A 14358-nucleotide genomic window follows, 5' to 3' on the forward strand; every position below is an offset into this window, starting at 1 on the left:
TCACATCAGGCGCAACGTGTTTGGAAACTGCCCAAGACGTAGCGATGCTTCTGGTAGAATGAGCCGTAATCGCCTCTGGAGGAGCCAAGCCCTTTGCTCTATACGCCCATTGGATAGCCTGGACAATCCACGCAGCCACTGCTCTAGAAGAAAAGGGGTTAAAATACCAGCGCTATGGAGTTTCAGTACTTTTTGGACTAAAAAATGGTGGTGTAAGCTGCCCCCAACCTACCACTGAGGTAGTAGAATGGTAAAAAGTGCAAGTGATGTTGGGACCGGCGCTACCACATAAATATTGTGTCTTGTGCAATTCCATACACTGTATAATTCATATAAAACATATAAAAGTGCATATAGTGCTTAAACCAAAGTGCTGCGTGCTGTAAACCTTTTATATATTCGCATGGGCTGTGCTCAGTGTACCATATAAACACATGTATACATATAAAGTGCTGAGTGCTATTGATAACCACGTGTGTGATTGCGTGCTAAACAAAGTTTGGCGCCAGTGGGTGTACCACCAATTGCACCGTTGCTTACCGCACTCTTAGGATGGTGTCTCAGCACTCCCTGGTCACTAGAACAGAAAACAAGCCTCCATTGCGTAGTATATCCTTGTTAGGGTAAAACAACGTAGCATCCACTCACATTTAGGGAGTTCACTATCAGCTTGAGGTGTTCGCCGGGTCGCTTCCGCGTTCCACCAGCTCAAACCACCGTTCCCGGAAGTGACGTACTGACGTACGCAAACCACGCCCTACGCGTTTCGTCATACAACGTCATCTGGAGCGTATGACGAAACGCGTAGGGCGTGGTTTGCGTACGTCAGTACGTCACTTCCGGGAACGGTGGTTTGAGCTGGTGGAACGCGGAAGCGACCCGGCGAACACCTCAAGCTGATAGTGAACTCCCTAAATGTGAGTGGATGCTACGTTGTTTTACCCTAACAAGGATATACTACGCAATGGAGGCTTGTTTTCTGTTCTAGTGACCAGGGAGTGCTGAGCCACCATCCTAAGAGTGCGGTAAGCAACGGTGCAATTGGTGGTACACCCACTGGTGCCAAACTTTGTTTAGCACGCAATCACACACGTGGTTATCAATAGCACTCAGCACTTTATATGTATACATGTGTTTATATGGTACACTGAGCACAGCCCATGCGAATATATAAAAGGTTTACAGCACGCAGCACTTTGGTTTAAGCACTATATGCACTTTTATATGTTTTATATGAATTATACAGTGTATGGAATTGCACAAGACACAATATTTATGTGGTAGCGCCGGTCCCAACATCACTTGCACTTTTTACTGCTCTAGAAGAGGCACGCATTTCTTTTCTTTTTGCCATGGAGAAGAACAAAAAGGAAATCCGATTGGCGGAAGGAGGATGTGGACTCCAAATATTGACTTAAAGTGTTGCCCACGTCTAGAGGATGGACTAGAGATTCCTCATCAGTTCTGAAGGTGGGAAGAACTACCTCAGAGTTTTCGTGGAAGACAGAGGTCACTTTCGGGTTTGACCCCAGCATAGGGATTAGGACCACCCTGTCCTGAAAGAAGGTCAGAAAAGGCTCTTTGTAACCTAAATTATGTATCTCAGAGACCCTTTTAGCGGAGGTAATGGCCACCAAAAACACTGTCTTCAGCGTAAGCTCTTTGATTGACATGGTAGCAACATCCTTTGAAGAAAAAAAGTCCAAAACTAATGGGAGATCCCATTTTGGGAATCTCGGCTTAATCTGAGGCCTGAGCCTGACTGCACCCTTGAAAAACTGTTGGATCAGTTGATGTCTTGCCCACTGAATTCCGGTGAAGGCTGAGATGGCAGAGACTTGCACCCGGAGAGAACTAACCGAGAGGGAGAGATCCAGACCAGATTGCAAGAAACTCAGGATTTGTTGAATAGTAGGTGTGCCTACTGGACCCGACCTCTGGGCTTGATGACTCATGAACCTAGCCCAGATCCTTTCATATACCCTGTTGGTGCTAGCTCTTCTTGAACTCATAAGAGTAGGAATCACCTCTTCTGGGCATCCGAGAGCCTCCAACCTCCCCCTCTCAAGAACCAAGCCCTGAGGTGCAGATGCGCAGGGCATGGATGCAGAGTAGGACCCTGAGATAGAAAGTCCGGCCTGAGAGGTAGAGGGATTGGATCCCTGAAGCTGAGAAGGGACAGCAGGGGAAACCAGGGCCTGTTGGGCCAGAAGGGAATTATTGCTATGATCTCTACTTCCTCCATCTTCAGTCTCCGCAGGAATTGGAGTACTATTGGCACTGGTGGAAAGGCATAAGCAGACTGGAAGTTCCATCTGTCCGTGAGGGCATCCACTCCGAAGGCTCGAGGATCCCTGAACCTCGTATAGTACTTGCGAAGTTTTCTTGTTGCGTGGACTCGCAAACAGATCCACTTCTGGCGACATCCCCAGGGACAGGACCCAATTGAACACCTCCTGATGGAGGGACCACTCGTTGTTGTCCAATTGGAATCGGGATAGGAAGTCTGCTTCCACATTCAACAAAGACCACCGAAAGATTGGCCAGATGATGCTGGGCCCATGCCATAATCGGCTCTGTTTCTTGGAGGAGAGACATGCTGCGAGTTCCTCCCTGCCTCTTGACGTATGCCACTGCCGTGGTGTTGTCCATCCTTAGCAACACTGAGGCCCCTTGAGTTAGATGGTGAAAAGCCTGAAGGGCTTTGAGGGCAGCTCGTAGTTCTAGGATATTGGACACCACTCCGTGGCCGGGAAAATTCCATCTGCCTTGTGCCACTTCTGACAGACAGTGGGCTCCCCAACCGGTACTGCTGGCATCGGAGGTTATCGTAATCCAGGAGATTGGAGCAATTGAGTGGCAGTTGGTGAGATTCACACTGCGTAACCACCCCTTCATGAATGGGGTCAGGTGAATAACTTGCGACAACTTGCGACAAGTTCTGCGACAAGTTCTCTGTCGTCCATTGTTGGAGAAACCCTTTCTGGAAGGGTCTCAGTTTCCACAGAGCCCACTTCACCATGGGTGAAGTAGCTACGAGAGTCCCTACTACTCTCAGACACTGACGAGCGGTGAGACGGGAGGCCGCAAGAGCGAGAGCCACCCTGCTCTGAACTACTGGGATTTTCTCTTCGGGCAGAGAAATGGTGCACTTCACCGTGTTGAATAGTGCTCCGAGAAACACCAGCGACTGCGTTGGCACCAGATGGCTCTTTTCTAGATTCAGAATCCACCCGAATTCCTGGAGCGTAGAGATCACCTGCTCCAGATGTGAGAGTAACTGAAGTCTGTCCTGGGACAGAAAAAGGAGGTTGTCCAGGTAATGATGCAATCTGATACCTCTGGTCCTGATGAGAGCCACAACCGCCAACAAGGTCTTGGAGAATGTGCGAGGCGAAGTTGAGAGCCCGAAGGGAAGACATGTAAATTGCATGTGGGCATGACCGACAGCAAACCGGAGAAACTGATGATATTCTTTTGCCACAGGTACATGGAAGTACGCATCTTTTAGGTCTATCGATGCTAGCCAGTCTCCTGGGAGAACCGAATGCTGTATTGTGACCAGGGATTCCATCTTGAATCTTTCTCGTTGGATAGATCTGTTAAGATATGTGAGGTCTATTAACGGGCGCCAGGTGCCGTTCTTTTTCTGGACAAGGAAGAGAGGTGAATAGACTCCCAGACCTCTTTCCGCTTCGGGAACTGGTACAACGGCTCGCTGAGCCAGTAGGGTGTCCACATAGCCAAGTAGAACCTTCTTTTTTTCTGCTGAAGGAGGAAGGGAAGTTGCGACGAACCTGGGTTTGGGGACGTTGTCGAACGCCCAAGAGTGCCCTTGGGACACAATATTTAAAACCGAGGGATCCTGGATCGAGGCCGCCCAGACATCCCGAAATTGGAGCAACCTGGCCCCTACCGGGAAAGCCTGGACGGGCCCAACCTCAAAAGGATTTGGTGGCCTCCCGGTCACCAGACGAAGAGCCTTTTGGGCCTTTATGGAAGGTGGTTTGCCTTGACTTCCAACTTCTTCCGTAGGACTTGCCTGGTCTGTAGCTGCGTGCTTCCCTAGAACGATTAGTGTTCTGTCTTCTTGGGAAAGAGCGCTTCTGAGCGCCTGGGCGTTTATCCTGAGGGAGGAACCCAGATTTTCCGCCCGTGGCTCGAGTTATGGCTGCATCCAATTTGTTCCCAAAGAGGGAAGAACCCTCAAAGGGAATCCGGCACCATGCCTGTTTGGAAGCAGCATCGGCAACCCAAGGACGAAGCCAAAGGGCACGTTTAGCCGTAACAGAAGACAGCATAACTCGGGCCAAAAGGCGAATGGTGTCTAAAGACGCCTCCCCCAAGAAGCCTGCGGCCATCTTCAGCTCCTGGATCGGGGTGCTCCGGAGTACTTCTTCCGAGACTCCTCCAAGAGTACCCTCCAAGGCGTTGATACAGACTTCCATGGCTTTTGAAATTGTAGCCAAAGCCAAGGCTGGCTTGCAGGCCATGCCGGCTGAAAGGTATGCTCATTTAAGGTCAGCATCGATCCTCCTATCCAACGGATCCTTAAACGAGGCCGTATCCTCCATTGGAAGGGTGACGTGCTTAACCAGACGCATTACGGCTGCATCCACACTGGGGGAAGATTCCAGGTGCTTCACCTCTTCTTGTTTAAATGGATACAACTTCGCCATCTTTGTGGTCATGGAATTTTTTCTTTCCACTTTGCTCCACTCTTCGGAAATTATATCTCCCAGCTCCCCTAGAAATGGAAAGTTCAAGCGTTCTTTGCATAACTGCTTGAAATATTTTCGCTGCTTCGGGGAGGAGACAGCCGGATCTTCCCAGTCAAGGGCTTCCCTCACCGCCTTTACTAGAGGGGAGACGAGGTTAAACTCAAACCCTGTAACGGAGTCTTCTGAATCGGACTCAGATTCTGACAGGAGAACCGAAGGATGGCTGGGCTGGGAAGATTCAAAAGGATCTTGAACCAGAAGATCTCTTTCAGGAGAGTGGGATGGCCTTGCAGAAGTACTTGGTCCGTGTAGATCTGCCAGGGAATCTCTAAGGACTCTGCGCACAACCTCCTCAATATGTTGATCCAACCTCTCCCGTTCACCCGTAGCTTGGGTATAACATGGTTTGCACAGAGAGGAGCCATCTGACACAAGGGTACCACACCCCCAGCACTTCTTCCCGTGCGGACGCTCCGAGTGATCTGGGCGTTTGGATGAGGAAGACTGGCCCTCGCGTCCCCCACCATGGGGGGAGCTGCGTCTGGACTTAGAGGAGGAGTGCCGGTGATGCGATTTGGAGTGACTGTCTTCGCTGCGTGTGCTGGGCTGCTTATCAGACCTAGAAGAGCTGGAGACAGACAATATAGCATAGAAGAGACAAGAAGATGATAACACACCAAGCCTCCCCACCCCCTAAACTACCCAGCACATACCTTGTATGAGCGGGCTGGCCACTAGGGGGCGGCGATGCATCCATGCTTATAGTAAAGGAAGTAGTCTCCTTCAGGCTAGATAAATAAAAGCAGCAGGCTAAGTATCACAACAAACCTGGGAAATGGCCAAAACACATTAAAGACTGAGCAAAGTCTCTTACCTTAAACACAGAGCCAGACACTGGGGGAGGCTGTCAAATGCCTACCTTCCCACCAGCTCTGGCAGTATAGGGAGTTTAAATAGGCCGCCTTGCGGCCGCTGAGCACCTCTGCGCATGTGCGAGTGACGTCACGCATCATTCCCGCGCATGCGCGCCGAATCAGACCCCCGGCCGCTGCAGCGCATGCGCAGAGGCATAGCGCAACCCGGAAGTGGCGGCCGTGATTGCGGCCGTGGCCGGTAACCGGAGATGCAAGCGGCAATAACCGGAGGTACTACAAGCCCTAAAGCACCATGACGGTGCGAAACAAGAGACTGCAAACCAGGTATGAGAAAAAGAAGCCTTTTAAAACTGTATGGCAAACATGACAAGAAACACAAAACACAGGTAAACATAGTAAGAAAAAAAAAAGGGGTCCCATAACAGGGCTTACCACCCTAACCGGAGCAGGGACAGGTCCAGAGACGCATCACCAGTCATATCTTCGGGCAATGATGGGCCACCCGCAGCAGCTGGGCTCTCTCGGCCAGACCACCACGCTCCTGCAAGGGGTCTCTTCTATTGCCCCCTCCATACCCTGCTAAGAGTCAGGGCTTAGCTGAGGCTCCGTAACCCAAACCTGCTTCCAGCATATATAGGACCGACAAACGTAGGAACATACACCGTATGACTGAGGAGGACAAAAAAGGAACACTGATGCTGAAAGGGAGCAAAGATTTCAGGGAGTGGGGTCCTATGAGGTAGGAGAGGAGGCGGGGCCTACCCGAACGTATGCTGCCATGGAGTCTGTCAGGAAAACTTTTTTTTGTATGCACGTGTCAGTGATTGTGTATATCAGAATAATAACTCAATAGTGTAAAAAGTAATAAACATATACAATATTTTCAATCAGTGATAATAAGGTTGATACTGTGAATGTATAAACACATTTATCAATCAGTGAAAATAAGTGGATACTGTGAATAATAGTCCAATATAAAAGGTGATGCCCCAAAAAACCCTTAAGTATAAAAAATTCCAATTTAAAAAGTGACAGTTCAAAAAAATTGTGAGAGTATCTAAGTCCATATATCCATATCCATGTAATATGCGTGCTTTTTCACGTACATAAAATATATATATATATATTATGCACTCACCAGAGCCTCTAGGCCCCAAGGACCATAACACTTACATGACAGATGGATCTTAGTATACCATTGATAGGCCTAGAGAATGATCTACAGTATGGCTGCTTCCTCCCCTGAGATAAATGATGTCAATAGGCATGGAAGACAGATAACATAATGATAGTGCAACACCGTTTATTAAAATCCATGGATAAAAAACAACTCTGCAACAGTTGCCCTCTAGTTAAAAAGTGCCCCAGCTCTGTAAGCAAACATATCCCTAAGGTCACCATGGGATGTATCGGGAATTCACTCTATCCTGTGCCAGACCGCAGCTCCTCAGCCGGCATGCGTTCCACTGCTCCCAGAAGTGAAGTTAGATGGTTAATCCCAGACGATAGAGGCAGCAACCCAATCTCTATGCATTTCTCCCCATAGGCATCATCAGGAAATCCGGTTGCTGCCATTTACCCAGAGATCTAAATATCTACTGCCTCTATATCATTGTGGAAAACCAATCGATATTTTCAAACAAATTTTATTGACCTCTGTACATAACTATTAACTACTGAGAAAAACAAAAGGTGCATATATCATAGCCATGGCATTACTGGCATGAATTGCAGATAGATACATATATATAAAAATATATATATTGATAACAGGATACATACAGTATCTCTCAAAAGTGAGTACATCCCTCAAATTTTTGTAAATATTTTAGTATATCTTTTCATGTGACAACACTGAAGAAATTACACTTTGCTACAATGTAGTGAGTGTACAGCTTGTATAATAGTGTACCGTTGCTGTCCCCTCAAAATAACTCAACACACAAGTATTAATGTCTAAACCATTGGCAACAAAAGTGAGTACACCCCTAAGTGAACTTCAACCTCTGCAGCAATGCTGGCAGCACTCATACATATATTTCCAAAAGACAACCTCTGGATATGACGCTGAGCACGTGCACTCAACTTCTTTGGTCGACCATGGCGAGGCCTGTTCTGAGTGGAACCTGTCCAGTTAAACCGCTGTATGGTCTTGGCCACCGTGCTGCAGCTCAGTTTCAGGATCTTGGCAATCTTCTTATAACCTAGGTCATCTCTATGTAGAGCAACAATTATTTTTTTCAGATCCTCAGAGAGTTCTTTGCCATGAGGTGCCATGTTGAACTTCCAGTGACCAGTATGAGAGAGTGAGAGCGACAACACCAAATTTAACACACCCACTCTCTATTCACATTTGAGATCTTGTAACACTAATGAGTCACATGACACCGGGGAAGGAAAATGGCTAATTGGACCCAATTTGGACATTTTCACTTGGGGGTGTACTCCCTTTTGTTGCCAGTGGTTTAGACATTAATGGCTGTGTGTTGAGTTATTTTGAGAGGACAGCAAATTTATACTGTTATACAAGCTGTACACTCACTACTTTACATTATAGCAATGTGTCGTTTCTTCAGTGTTGTCACATGAAAAGATATAATAAAATATTTTCAAAAATGTGATGGGTGTACTCACTTTTGTGAGATACTGTATATGTGCTAACCGCCATCTAGTGTCCGGTTTGAAGTATTACAACTACCATCCCAAATAATGAACTGAATACAATCTCCAATCACCTAATAAATGCTGGTGTGTAAACTGAATTCAGCCTTATACACATAGATAAAGGCTCCTTTCGGCCCCCCAGTTTTAGGTACTGTATATAATTACGATGGAATACCAAAGCAACCCTTACCCACATGTTCAATTCGTATGTTACATATCATCATCCCCAAAAAATGAATATCCAACATGGGTTTTATTTTAAAAATCATTCAAGTAACAATTAAGATTGATATCTAGGTTTAACCCCATTGGGCTCAGCGTATTCAAACGATGTATCTATTGGGTTTCATTCTGAGATATCTGTTTACACATATCACTACCCCTCAAATGTTTATATATTTTATCAATACCAAAAAATTGCAAAGATGTAGGTTCTCTATTGTGCTTTAGTCCTAATGATGGAATAGAGAATGTATTACTGATGGAGAATTGGCATTAATTTTTAAATTCTAGTGAGAAAAAGTTAATGGAACTGATTTTTAATAGAAGAAAGGCTAAACTAAACAAAGTTGAGGTCACTATAAAAACTCTTAAAGAAAAGTTAGTGCCGCTGGAGGACACTCAGAAGTACAAAGAGAGGATTAAGAATGTAGAAAATCATATTACCAAGTATGATAATGATATCGAGAGGAAAAAAAAAAATCAAAAAATACCAGAGAGATACGGAGGCTTATAACAAAGGAAAAGTCTATAATTGGCAGGAAAATTGGGAAGCATTAGCTAATGAACCTTCATTAGCTTAGGCAAAACATCTCATAAAGTTTTACCATCGAACAGGGGGGATACTCACGTAATAATCCGGGGGGTAATGGCACCAATAGATCACACCCCTCTGGGAATGGCCAGAACAGGGTAGGACAACAAAATTGCACATATTCAGTCCCAACCAGGAATAGGTTTTCTCAGTTGAGGGAACCTGATCCTCTCTTAGGTGACCATAGAATGTACACTCCCAGGACCAGCCAGGCATACCCAAATAGGGGAGGACATGAATTGTATGTCCGCAAAGACCCTATTATAAGCGACAAGGAGATTGGAGTGGGTCATACTCCCTACAGGAGGAATGGAGAAATCCATACCAAAACGACCCTCAGCGATCTAACGAATGGAGAAATCCTCAATATACTCACCCACAGCAACAGGAGGAAGAGAGGGGATGGAAGGACACATATTGGCCATCCCCTTATGCAGGAAGGGAAACAGGAAGGGAAAGAAAAGAGGATGCAGAGGAGGGAGGATGAAAAGGAAAAGAGACGGTTTGATCTTGGTTTTTTTAATTTGGCAGGTGTGGAATTTTCAGAAATGGAAGTCCTTCAAGAAGGTTTGAAGTTTGCCCCGGCCAAATTTTTAGATAAGTTTTAAGTATTTGTGGATATTGAGAAATTCATTCGAAAATTAAACATTACGAAATTATTTTTTGAAAAAGGACAATGAAGTAATAAACACTACCCCTTCAGAATATAAACACAGTGGATTGAAAAATAAATTGATATTCAATCCCAAATCAAGTACCTATCAATACATTCAAGTGTTTAGAAATATGGTGCAACATGAGGTAAAACAGCTTAAAGTGAAGCATAATAGGAAAACAAAAATATATGGGAAGGGATCAAAGCAATAGAAAATAGGAAAGAAATAGTTATTAGGCTGGCTGACAAGGGTGTGGGGTTAGTGATACTCAGAAAGGATGACTATGAGGCTGAATTGCAGATAATTATCAACCATTATTACATTTGAGGGAGAAACCCAAGCAATTGGTAAAACGGGACACTAGATGGTGGTTAGCACATATATGTATCCCGTTATCAATATATATTTTATTTATATATGGTAGGCTTTGTAGTTTGAGCAAAAATGTTTAAGGTGGGATTAATTTTTCTAATCTATTATTTTATGTGTTGCGTTTTTTTTTTTAAATATAAGATATTGTAAGAGCGGGACTAGCTCTATGGATAGTATTTGCCTGGAGGACGATATGTTCATGACACATAGGATTATTAAATCTGAAGTTCATGCCAGTATTGCCATGGTTATGATATATGAACCTTTGTTTTTCTCAGTAGTTAATAGTTATGTACAGAGGTCAATAAAATTTGTTTGAAAATACCAATTGGTTGTCCACCAATGAGATAGAGGCAGTAGATATTTAGATCTTCGGGTTAATGGCGACAACCGGATTTCCTGATGATGCCTATGTGGCGAAATGCATAGAGATCAGGTTGCTGCCTCTATCGTCTGGAATGAACCATCTGACGTCACTTTCGGGAGCAATGGAACGCATGCCGGCTGAGGAGCTGCGGTCTGGCACGGGAGAGAGTGAATTCCCGATACATCCTATGGTGACCTTAGGGCAGTGGTGTATTTTGGTTTTGTGCTGCCCTAGGCAAGACTAAAATTGGGCGCCCCCCCCCCTCCTATGTAAATTTGCCCCACTCCTTCCTTTTTAACGGATGTGACTCCCTCCAAAATTTAAGGACTACAACTCCCAGCACGAACCCCTGAGATCTCACTAGAGGGGGGGTGGGGGAGGGAGGTGTGTGAGAGAGAGAGAGGGGGGTGAGAGAGAGAGAGAGGGGGGTGAGAGAGAGAGAGAGAGGGGGGGTGAGAGAGAGAGAGGGGGACGGGAGAGAGAGGGGGGATGGGAGAGAGAGGGGGGATGAGAGAGAGAGAGAGAGGGAATGAGAGCGAGAGAGAGAGAGGGGGATGAGAGAGTGAGAGAGAGAGAAGGGGGGATGAGAGAGAGAGAAGGGGGATGGGAGAGAGAGAGGGGGGGATGGGAGGGAGAGAGGGGGGTGAGAGAGAGGGGGGGAATGAGAGAGGGAAGAGGGGGGGTGAGAAAGAGAGGAGGGGGTGTGAGAGGCAGCTCTAGTAATCACTGGCCAAAAAGATTCTCAGGTAGAGGGGGTGGGGGGGGGCTTTTTTGCTGCCCCCCTGAAAAGTGCTGCCCTAGGCCTAGGCCTTGTTGGCCTTGGCCAAAATACAGCACTGCCTTAGGGTATATATTTGCTTACAGAGCTGGTCCTGGGGCACTTTATAATGTGAGGGCAACTGCTACAGAGTTGTTTTTTATTCATGGATTTTAATAAAAAGTGTTGCACTATTATTACGTTATCTGTCTTCCATGCCTATTTACATCATTTATCTGAGGGGAGGAAGCGGCCATATTTGGATAATTCTCTAGACCTATCAATGGTATACTAAGATTCATCTGTCATTTACATGTGTTATGGCCCCTGGGGCCTAAGGGGCTCTGGTGAGTGCATAATATATTATTTTTTCTGCACGTGGTGGAGCACTCTTAATTTGGAAAAATCACGCATATTGCACGGATAACGATATATGGACTTAGAGACTCTTTTATATTGGAATTTTTTACACCGTAACCAAGGCCTCACAGTTACTCTTGCTGGGTGCAGGAATGGGACCTGCTGGTAAGAATTCCATGCAAATTTGAAATCCTATGTGCTATACAAGTGCCAAAAATTGGGCCTTTACGGTAGGTGGTGCCTGAACACTGTAACCAAGGCCTCGCATTTACTCTTGCTGGGTGCAGGAACGGGACCTGCTGGTAAGAATTCCATGCAAATTTGAAATTGCATGTGCTATAAAGTGCAGAAAAATTAGGCCTTGGGGGTTGGTAGTGACCAAAACCAAAAACATTGTTGGAAGCTAGCAGAATAAAGGTAGAGGAATAGGATAGGCAGCATATGCAGTCTTTAAGGGATGGCAGACCCCTAACAAATTCAATCAGTTACATCAGCATCAGGGGCCTGATAGCTCTTGTTGATCCAGGACTGGTTCATTTTGATAAAAGTCAGCTGGTCAACAGAATCTGTGGACAGACGCACTCTAAAATTTGTACGTCACAAAACCTCCAGCAGCACTGAACGTCTGTTCGGAAAGCATGCTGGAAGCAGGACAGGCCAGTAGCTCCATTGCATATTGAGCAAGTTCTGGCCAGTGGTTCATCCTCAAGACCCAGTAAGCCAGTGGATGCGCAGCTGGAAAGGTCTCCAAGTCTGCTCTTGTACCTAGATAATCATGCACCATATGATGGAGACACTGGCGATAGTTGCCTAAACCTAACAGCCCTGGGTGCTGCTGAGGACAAAAGAACTGTTTAAAGGCATCGGTCAGCCGCCTTCTCCGCCGCTCCTTCTTTGGTTAAACGATGCCTCAGAAACACGTCCGGAGAATGTTGACCTCCCGGTGTCTGGAAGGGTGGTACACAATTTTTTTTTTCAAGGCCTCCTCAAGATGTTTCATCCTCTGCTCCCTCTGCGAAGGCAGGATGAGCTTTGCAACTTTAACCTTGTAACGTGGATCAAGAAGCGTTGCCAACCAGTAATTATCCCTCTCCTTGATAGCACGAACCCTTGGGTCCTTTAACAGGTTTTGCAGAATCAGGGAGCCCATGCAACGTAAGTTGGAGGAGGCATGAGCTTCTGAGTCCTCTGGGTCACTAAGGATGACATTGTCAGCAGGAGCAACCTCTCCCCAGCCACGTACAACTCCTGTGGTTTCTGGGAAATCAAAACCATCCCTTGAAAACTGCTGTATGCTATCCTCCTCCTCTACATCCATGCTGCAGAAATCCTCATCCTCCTCCTCCTCTTCCTCCTGTGTGTTTTGTGGCCCTGCTGGAATGATATCTGCATAAAGGGGGCCATGTGAGGAAAGGAAGTCCTCCTCTTCCTGTCGCTGTTCTGCCTCAAGTGCCCTGTCTAAGATTCCATGCAGCGTGTGCTCCAGCAGGTAGACTAGCGGGATAGTGTCACTGATGCATGTATCGTCCCGGCTCACAATCCAAATGGCCTCCTCAAATGGTGACAGGACGATGCATGCATCCTTAATTAAAAACCACCGGCGTGGCGAAAAAAAGCCAAGTTCCCCTGGCCCTGTCCTTGTGCCATACTTACACAGGTACTGATTGATGGCCCTCTGCTGCATGTGCAGCCGCTGCAGCATTGCCAACGTTGAGTTCCACCTGGTGGGCATGTCACAAATGAGGCGGTTGGTGGGCAGGTTGATTCCCGTTGAATGTCAGATAAGCGAGCACTGGCATTGAACGAATGGCGGAAATGGCCATAGACTTTCCTGGCCTGCCTCAAGCCTGGGTATCTGCTCAAGAAACGCTGCACCACCAGATTCAGAACATGTGCCAAGCATGGTGGTGTCAACCATCTCTGAGCCTGCCCTTGCAGAGCTGACAGAATCTCTGCACCGGTGTGACTCCTATCCCCTAGACAGACCAACTGAAGCACAGCATGGCATCTTTTAGCCTGACTGCTTGCGTAGCCCCTTAAATGCTGAGGGAGCACTGCTGCTGCAGAGGAAAATAGTGCAGAAGAGGACATGGAGGAAGAGGAGGAGGTGGTGGAGTAGTCAGCTATGGCAGAATCAGCACCAGCTTTTTGGAGGCGTGGTGGCAAAACAAGCTCCAGCACCGTACCCTGTCCTGCATCCTTCCCAGCTGCCAGCAGAGTTACCCAGTGTGCTGTGAAAGAAATGTAACCTCCCTGTCCATGCCTGCTGGACCAAGAGTCAGCAGTAATGTGCACTAGTGATGGACGAACATCGGCCGGTGCGGTTCGCAAACGTCAGCCGCAAATTTTCTCAAAGGTCTGCGAACCGCGAGTTCGCGGCGGGCCCCATTGACTTTAATAGAAGGCAAACTGTAAAAACATTTAGGTCATGTTTGCAGCCACAAAAGACGTACTAGCTGTGCACAAATAGCCCCAGCACATGGACAATGTAATAACAGAAGAATTGCACTTAGAAAAGTTGCCCTAAAAATTTTTTTTTTTTTTTTTTACAGCAAAAAAATTTTTTTTTTTTCATAAATCAGCCAGAACTGACAACAGCCGGTAAATACATGTCAAATACATATAGGGTCCATTCACACATCTGTAAAATGGGTCCGCATCCATTCCACAATTTGGCATAAACTTTACAGACCCATTGATTTTCAATTCCAGTCTGAAAAATTAGGTATTCACAGGATAAAGAAGTAAGTGTCGGCCATTCCAGGCCTCAAA

This window comes from Pelophylax lessonae (genome assembly GCF_965119305.1).
Source record: "Pelophylax lessonae genome assembly, chromosome: 2".
Taxonomy (NCBI): Eukaryota; Metazoa; Chordata; class Amphibia; order Anura; family Ranidae; genus Pelophylax; species Pelophylax lessonae.